This window comes from Carassius auratus, chromosome 41, assembly GCF_003368295.1.
Source record: "Carassius auratus strain Wakin chromosome 41, ASM336829v1, whole genome shotgun sequence".
NCBI lineage: Eukaryota > Metazoa > Chordata > Actinopteri > Cypriniformes > Cyprinidae > Carassius > Carassius auratus.
This window is the reverse complement of record NC_039283.1, coordinates 19,302,484-19,311,639: the sequence shown is the minus strand read 5'-3', so window position 1 is coordinate 19,311,639 and position 9,156 is coordinate 19,302,484. Positions and strand designations below refer to the sequence as shown.

Genomic DNA, 9,156 nt, shown 5'->3' with positions numbered 1-9,156 from the left:
TGTTTTTCAATGGAAACTTCTGATAAAACATTTATACTTGAACTAGGAAAAACTTTTAGAATGATTCCGTGTCATGCAAGATTGGTTTATATGAGGCCAGATCTGGTGTAAACAAAACATTTTCTTTTATATTGGTAGCTGAGCCAAAACTCATAAGAAAACTCTCCTGCTCTTTATTAGACTACAGCACGCACACTTAACTTTGTCCTGACAAGCAATCCAAGGATTGGTCAAGCAGAAGACAAGCTAAAACAATGGTGAAATCTAGATGACTTAGAGATCATAATAATATATGTAAGTTGCTAACACAAACACTGCAGGCTGTTCCCCATGTGGGGGTGGACCAGGACAATACACTATCATGACAATAATTTTCTTAGATCAGGATGTTAATTAAAAAAAAAAAATAAAAAATAAATAAATAAATGTAAAAAGCAATTTGCTGGTTGTGTACTAATACAAGCAAGCAATGGTAAAGCTTTAAAACACTATTTGTCACAAAGTAATAAGCGTTTTACTGGAAAACAGTTGGGAAACAAAAAACGCAAACAGTTCTTTAGAATTAGTTTTATATTTAAATGTTTTATTAAAACCTTATATTGCCAAAGGTAAATAAAATCACAATGATTTCCATCATCCTTATAGTAGAATAACAACTGTCAAAATTGTAGCTCGCAACTGGGAGTTATGAATTAATTAACTTACTTCAACATTTCCATCACAGATTGAGTATGAGTACAGTGGTAGTCACTCACGGAAAACATTGACGGTCTTGACCTTGTTGTACATCATTAGCCACAGTTGTTTATAGCAAAATTATGCTAAGTTTCACATAAAACTATCTGGGGCTTTAAGAAGCTCTCCACACTTTTAGTCAAAGGTGGCACTGAATTGTAGTGAAGAGACGTGGCGTGGCTAACTGAATTCCACTTATTTGAATATGGTTTTCAGCAGTGCTACCAATATACAACATATTGACCCTCAAAATGAGGGGAGAATCAAATTCACAACCTTAGGGTTAGGAGTCAAACTCTCTAACCATTAGGCCATGACTTCCCCACCCACTAGAGTAGGGTTCCTCAAATCTTGCCCTGGAGGGTCAATGCCCTGCAGAGTTTAGCTCCAACCCAAATGAAACACAACTGAGCAAGCTAATCAAGGTCTTCAGGATCACTAGGAAATTACAGGTAGGTGAGCTTCATCAGGGTTTGAGCTAAACTCTGCAGGGCAGCGCTCTCCAACACTGGATTTGAGGAACCCTACTCTATACCTCTCAAGAACAAGTACTCACTATAAAGACCTTCAAAGCGAGGGAGAGGCACTCTAGGAAGTGGAGTACTCAGCATAACAACTCTTCAAATGACAGGAGTACTAATACTCATCATTCTGCAGAACAGGGCAGCGAGTACTCATAACAACCCTCAGGAATGAGGGGAGTATGAACATGCTTACCTTTGTATACAGTATAACAACCCTTTAAGTGACGGGACTATACTGCCACACTGAACCATAAAGGCAGCTCATTAAGGAGCCTAATCAACCTGACATTACTGCAGCACAGAGCCCTAGGGAGCAGAGTACTAAGAATAACTCTCTAAAATGAGAGGGGCATAAACCTTTCTCAACCTAAGTGCAAACAAGTTCTTGGTTGCAAGCACCCTCAAAACAAGGGGAGTAAAACATGTTCAGAGGGGAGAGGAGAGTGGTGACTCATTAGGGAGGCTTCCAGGGAGCCTAGCAACCTAATAAAGCTGCAGAATATCAGGCCTGAGAAGGACTAACAGCCTTTAAACCTAACAACCTAACATAACTAACCTTAGCGCGGCTTAATCAGGAGGCTCTACTATAGCCTGTCTACTGAGAAAGCCACTACCTGAATGAGCTCCAAAGCTTTAGTCTAGAGGAGGCTAAAGGGAAGCCTTACTACTTGCTATTCAAGACACTGCAAAACAGTACTCAGGTTGGCCAATGGAAGGCTTGGCAACCTGATAATGTAATATGACATTTTTTGGTTGACAGCAATTTGTCAAGGAGGCTCGAATAGAGCCTACCAACTTATCATAATGCGTCATGTCCAAGCTTCAGGAAGACAGGGAGGCTCTGAAAAGAGAAGCAACCTGCCATCCAAAAAGAAAGAGCTCTTAAGTGCCCTGGACAAACCTTATCACCATAATGGATCGTGAAGTACTCACAAACAACTCCCAGGAGCAAGAGGGGAGTACAATCAAGCTTCTAGCCCCAGGGCACAAAGCATTTTGCAAAGCATGCTTGAGAAGTGAGGAAGTACTAGCCAAACTCAACCTAGTCAACCTGACATAAGCTCCTTTTACACTGCGATTCCGGCAAATACACGGGTAAAGTGTTCCGACAATTGTTCCAGGGTTGCTAGATTTTGCACTTTTTACACTGCCAGTGATTACCTGGGATATGTGAGCGCGTTCACACACAACCTGTAACGACAATATCCTGTAACGACACATGACAACAGGGCGTGATGTGTAATGTAAGAGTGATAAACATGAGGCATGTTTTACTTTCACTCAAGCTAGTAAACAATCTCAGTGTCAGCGCGGAAAGTGAGGAACAAACTGATCTCTGCTTCATTACAGTTTGCACATATTTTTTGTCACGAACGTTGATCTTCCTTCGAAACAGCCGGTAAAAGAGTCGCGTGATAACGTGCGTCATCACTACGACACGGCATTAGATCTGGCTTTTGTTCACACAACGCTCGCCCCGGGATTGATTCCGGCATTGGGTTGGGGACCTAGTAACATTGCCGGGTTCAATCCCGGTGTTTGCTTTCACACGGAAGGCGACCTGGCAATGTTCTGGCAATTTGCCGGATCCGACGTGCAGTGTGAAAGGGGCTACAGAGGTGCACACATTCTGAAACGCTCGGGTGGATGTTTCATAGTAGTCGCATTCTTAGCACGTACACAAACAAACAGTCTCCTGACTGTTGTAACCTCAAGTGGATGCAGTGCGAATTCCCATGAAAGGGAACTCTTTTGTGTCACTACTTTGTGTGATTTCTTGCCCATCAGAGTTTTGATCCACAATAAGTTTGGTGCTGTTGTAACATGAAAAAATATTTTGCTATACTTGGAAGCATGTTATTAGATGTATTCCTGAAAGAGTTTTGTAATGAATGAGCTATCTTCTTAGATTGTTTTATGTTAGCGTGACTTCAGTTCAAAATAAAAAGTATATGCAGACTAATAGCTCATTGGCAGGTATAAAGTTCCTTTATTTGCTAAATGATTCGACAATGTTTAATAATGTCACCCTTGTAACAGTCTGATTATGCTGTTTAATGTGTAGCTCTGAATGCTGTCCATGTGTTCTGGGCATAGAACCATCATCAGGTGCCACCCAGAAATAAAAGCTAGAATGTGTAACAGTAACACCAAAGTTATTTGTTTACATTATGAACAGTGTGCCTTGGCAACAAAGGATCAAGATTTCTATATTGCAATATTCTATAATGTGCAAAATCAAATACATTTGGAAAGATTGTAAATAAAGAGGTTGTTTAATGCCTACAGTCATGGCCAAAGGTTTTGGCAGTGACATAAATTTTGTGTTTTGCAAAGTTTTCTGCTAAAGGTGTTGTGGTGTTCATTCACATTATTTCTAGATTATTGTGTAGAGTGATCAGATGCATGATAAATAATTGATAAAAGCTTCATTGGCCAAAAAATGAACTTTTCACACATACACACACACAAAAAAAAAAGTACTTTTTTTATCCTGTTTATTTTTTGTCAATAAAGCCTTTAAAAATTAAGATGTGCTTATCATTGTTTTTTCAGCATACCATAGAAACGCTGCAAAATAATTTACAAATACTGAAGCAGTAAACTTTACAAAACACAAAATTTATGTTTTTTGTATGTCCATGTTCCGAAGTGAGGTAAACCCCTGCTCAGGGAGAAGGGAGCAATGAACATGGTATAGGGATCATATCGATCGGAACACAGTTCACTCACGTAGCTCACTTCTAACAAGTTGGTCATCTGAATTAGGTATGTTAACTAAGCAAGCCATGCAAATATGTGCATGAGGACTTGAATCGGGAACCTCTGGGCTACATCACTCACCAGTGAGAAAACTTTAAAAGTACTACAATTCCAGGAAAGAAGACCGGGTTGTTGATGTTTGTCTGCCATTCTAGCTCTGTCTGCACATTGTGCATAAATGCTCTAATGATGTATTTGGGTTGCGTGAACAGGTTGCGCAGAGGTATGCAGATACATACGTTGACAGGCAGGTAGGAAAGCTATTTAAAACGATCAAACTGAGCGATTTGTTTGGATGTACATTTCTTGGTCCTATGCTTTCCAAAGAATATATAAATACAGATAAATACATTTAGACCACTTAATTTAATGATTGCTATCGGGATGTGAAGAGACTGTCAACCAGCATAACAGAAAATGTTTCTGAAGACAATCACCTATTGCACCTTTAATTTAATAAAAAAAAACATATAATAATTTTCCTCAAATATTAGAATTTAGTACTTTTAAAATAGCTTACATAATAGAATAAAGATGGTATTTGAAGGTCTCAGATGTTGTTATTTATTTTGTTGTTACAGACAGACTAAAGGTGAAAAGTGCATTTATGTGGGATTTGCTTCAGAATTACGGCAGAGAACCGCAAAATAAATCAGGCCTCTGTCGGCTCCATTATTAGCGCAGTATATTGGAATTGGGGGATTTATCCTTGGGATTGTCTTTTTTTTTTTTTTTTTTTTTCATTTCCACTATTGCTCAGATTACGCACTGGGACACTGATGTAAACTGACATGACATGTTAACCGAAGTCAAAGCAAGTCGATAAGCACATTACAATCACAGTAGATGGTCTTGCTCAGCCGCTGCTGTCTGCTGACAGCGCGAGGAGAGGCATTAAAGTCACATTAGAGCCTCGCGCTCAGTGGATCAGTATGAAGCTCGCGATACTATAGTAGGTAGGTTTTACGATCGGCTTACTTACGTCTGAGAGACAGCCAAGAAATACATTTATTTTAACACCTTAAATATGTCTAGAGCCAATTTCAGTGAACCATGACTCAAAACGCAGAACTTTTAATTAATTTAATATTGACTTCTTTTTATTATCTGACCTAGGCTATATCATATTTTTTAATAGTTTTATTTTTAATAATCTATCGAAATGTTTACTTTGATTATGGTGGCTGAAAGTCTAAGTTTGAAACTTAAGTTTTATTATTATCAATTTGTGATAAAATATTTGATACTTTTATACTTAACCCCCCCTTCCTAAATATAATCATTGTAATAATAATGTTAAATAATAAATATGAATAATATGTATCTTAATCTTAATAACTACGTTTTAAAATAAAAATATTAAAAACATTGATATTTTTATATATATTTTTACATTTTTTATGTTTAGAATAACCAGTATGCCTTTTCTTAATGTAATTAATAATAATATTAAGAAAATGTATATTGTTTATTTAGAATCATTATTAATACTAAATACTAAAAATGCTTTGCTTATCTTAATTACATCATAAACTAAAATATTAAACAACAAGGATCATCATCATCATCATTGTTGTAAGCAGTGTTATTGTTATTTCTCTATTTTATTTAAAATTTGAATTATCAATAAAAATAAGAAAATACATTTTTAGTACTGATTATTTGGAATTATTATTATTATTATTCAGTCATTCAGATTTCTAGACCAAAAATAATGCTTATAATATTTACATAATTATTTTTGTATTATCCAGTCAATGACATGTTCTGGTGTTTGTCTTTGATTTATTATTGAGGGCCAAATAGAAAACAAAAGCACCTTAGTGAGCAAGTAGCTATTCAAAGATGATGAAACTTTGAAGATATCCAAGTGTTGGCCTGCCAGTTCCTAAAATCCAGATCTTATGGCTTTTAAAAATCTGTTGTTCTGTGTTTGCCCCAGTGTTAGGTAATCTGGCACCAGCTTTCTGCAGTAAAACCAATAAGTGTTATTGAGAGGACAGGTCCAGAGGGTGAAATTATGAAGTAGATATAAAGACAGGTGCAGTCTGACAGCTGCACGTCTGGTGCCAGTACACAGATTCAACAGCATCATTTACTGTCATAGATAGATATTTCGATGACACTGCTGTGTTACTGATCATAAGTTAGTTTTGTAGTTTTATATGTTTGGCTGCCATGTATGCTGAAACAATATTCCAAAAAGTACTTTATTTGCCAAATACACACTCCATTCAACCATTTTAAACACCAGCAATAATTCTTTGTCTCTGCATTACCATTTCTGATCTTGAGGCTAGTCCATAAGCTTTTATAGCAAGCCATTTGGGAGGGATATTGAACATTTAACTGTCTTTCCTCATTTCTTTGGGTTTCCTGGAGTGGAGGATTTCCAGGGGGTCTGAGCCATGGTTCCAGATCAGGCCAGACAGACATCCACTCTGGTTTTGCTCTGCTTTATTGCATACTCTGTTTATGGCCTGTTTACTGCTCTGACTTTTATCATGGTTCCGTCTAAATTTGCTGCCTAATACAACGGCTAGAACATATGTTCTGTGGATTAAGCAGGGCTGTTGGCCTTTGTCATACAAGATTGAAAAAGGCAGAATAAAGAAACAAAGGAAAACAGTTGTGGTTATTACTGAAAAAGACTAGAGCTGAGAACACTGGTGGTCCATGAAGGATTCCAGGTGGCCTTTGAGTTGATTGGCTGAGTGAAATAAAATATAAATATCATATTACAATATGTCAATATAAAACATCATTATGATTGTATTTTATACAGTGACATATAAAGCTGATTCTTTTTAAATACATAAAGCATTCATGTAGTTCAAGGTTTAGTCTAATTTCTCACAAGGTTCATTAGATGCCATTTAAATAAAAAAATAGCAGTCAAGCAAAATAACAGATCAGTTGCAGACAGTGAAAAGGAATGAAATTCATTATTGTGACGTGAAGCTGCATATTCTTAAGATAATTGCTGCAGTTTGGAATTTTACACAACAGACAAGTTAATCTCTTTACTATTAAATGAGACTTGAGTTTGGTTTGTTGTTTAGCTGAATGAGCAAAACAGAAGAACAGAACTGTGTATCTGCTGTGCTGTCTGTTAATGGATGAGAGAGCAGAAATAGAGTTTAATCAAAATATGAAGAGTTGTCACAGTACCCCCTAAGAAAGGGATAATGACTCAGATGGTGGGGATGCCCCTCGTGTCACACTCAGGCTCTAATTTATTACAGATTTTCTTGGATTCAACTTCATTGTAGATAAAGAATATTGGTAAAATAGTAAGGTTTTATGCGTTCCATTTGATTTAGATGAACAACTTTCCTTTGCAGTTTTTCTTTTAGATTTTAGATCTCCAGATATTTTTTCTTTTTCAAGTTCACCTGAGCTTTCTTGCGTCTTGTGAAAAACTTGAACATCATCTTTTATTTTCTGGATAAATCCCCTTTCTTGTTCCAGGGCGATGGCATATCTGTGCGTCAGACTTCACATATCTCTCCTAATTAATATTGCTGACGAGTGCTACGAACGGCAGGCACCAGGAGGCTTTGGCTCTGTCTGATAAATATGGAGAAAGTGTCGAAGACATTGGAATATTATTCATTGTCTAAGATAAATAAACTTTGGATAGAGAAGATGTGGTAACTTTTGATGGAGAGAGAGGAGGTGGTAAGAAGATTTCTTCTTGTTCCTTCTAGAAAAGAGATCATCTTTTTAATGCCTGATGTACATGATGAATATTATTTCCTTATTTATCTTTAATTTAAACCATATCTGCTGCTACCACATCTGTGTATGTGGTTTATCAATCTTTGCTGTCGCTTAGTTTTACCACATCCCTGTAACCAAAAGATCATGTTAACAGCCCTTTAACAAAAAGAAAATATATTTTTGTTGTTGTTTGTGATATATATCATGCTACTGTTAGACACTATTCTTAATAATGTTTTACAATTGCATGACATATTTCCACAAATTGTCTTTTCCACCTGCTGTACTTTCATCCATTGGAGGTCAATTCAAACCAAATTAAGGGAAAATCATGTTTGTCTTAGATTTCGGATCATAAATTACAATTTATAGACTCAGCTTCTCATATTTGAAGAGTGTTGAATTGCTAAAATGATAAATAGATATCTGTAGAGTTTTTGTTGGCATTTAAAAGCAATTTTTGGTATGCTAAGAATGAACAAATAACATGATACAAGATCCAGAGGACCTGTGGCCAAATATGGCCCTGCTTTCCTGATACTTCCAGGCATGAGGTCTCTCTTGCGTAAATCCAGAACGCTCATCCATTTCTGCTGGAATGTGATTAGGAATCATTTTATAAACATATCTATTTGTCATTGTGAGAGGCGTAAATGTGATCGCCTTCACTGCTTGAAAGACATTTTTCAGTTGATTGTTTTCTGACAGATGGGGTAAACATGTTATTTTTTTCCATTCCTTACTTTCGGATGTGTATCGACCGAAGGATATTGGTATTTATTTCGCGGTGCCCTATTTCTGTTTGAATCAACTTTAGCGGCTGGACACTTCAGCTCTTGTCAGCCTTAATTGGAAATTACATTTAAAATGAAACATTTAGTTTGCTTTCCTGGATCATGAATTTATCTGGCCAAGGAAAAAAATAAGCATGGCAGGAATGTGTGGTTTAAATGGACATAATACCAGTTTCGGGTTATGTTACTCAAAATATTGTGTCCGCATTCATAGTTCCAAACCAGACTTCCAGGAATCAATTTAACAAATTTAAAGTGCAGAAATGCTGTAGTTCATTGAGAAAGAGCAGTTGATAGAGATGAAAGAGTGGTGTTATGTAATCCCTGCGTAAGGCTATTTTCTTTCCGTTGCCTTTTCCTTGATTACAAAAAGTATTTTTATGACAGTTTACAAAAAATGTAAAAGTTGCTTTTAAAAGTACTCACTTTTGAAAGCACAAAATTGAAAAACTTGCATCTCTTCCCCTGGGCAAGATATTTGGACTTTCTTTTGACATGCTGACTTAACAAAGCACTGTTTTATATACATGTCTCATTGTGCTTTTCTCCCCCCATTCATCCACTCCTCTCCACATCCAACTCCCTCCTTCCCTCGCTCGCCCCTTCTTGTCTGTCTC

At 36.7% G+C, this 9,156-nt stretch overlaps 1 protein-coding gene across 1 annotated transcript in view; it reads left to right on the top strand.

Moving 5' to 3' along the window:
• The first annotated feature begins 8,695 nt into the window (after positions 1-8,695).
• LOC113059183 (R-spondin-1-like) overlaps positions 8,696-9,156 on the top strand; it is an 18,029-nt gene continuing 17,568 nt past the window's right edge. Inside the window, exon 1 of the mRNA XM_026227484.1 lies at positions 8,696-9,156. This exon is cut by the window's right edge and continues 585 nt beyond it. The gene's annotated coding sequence lies outside the window, so the exon portion shown is untranslated.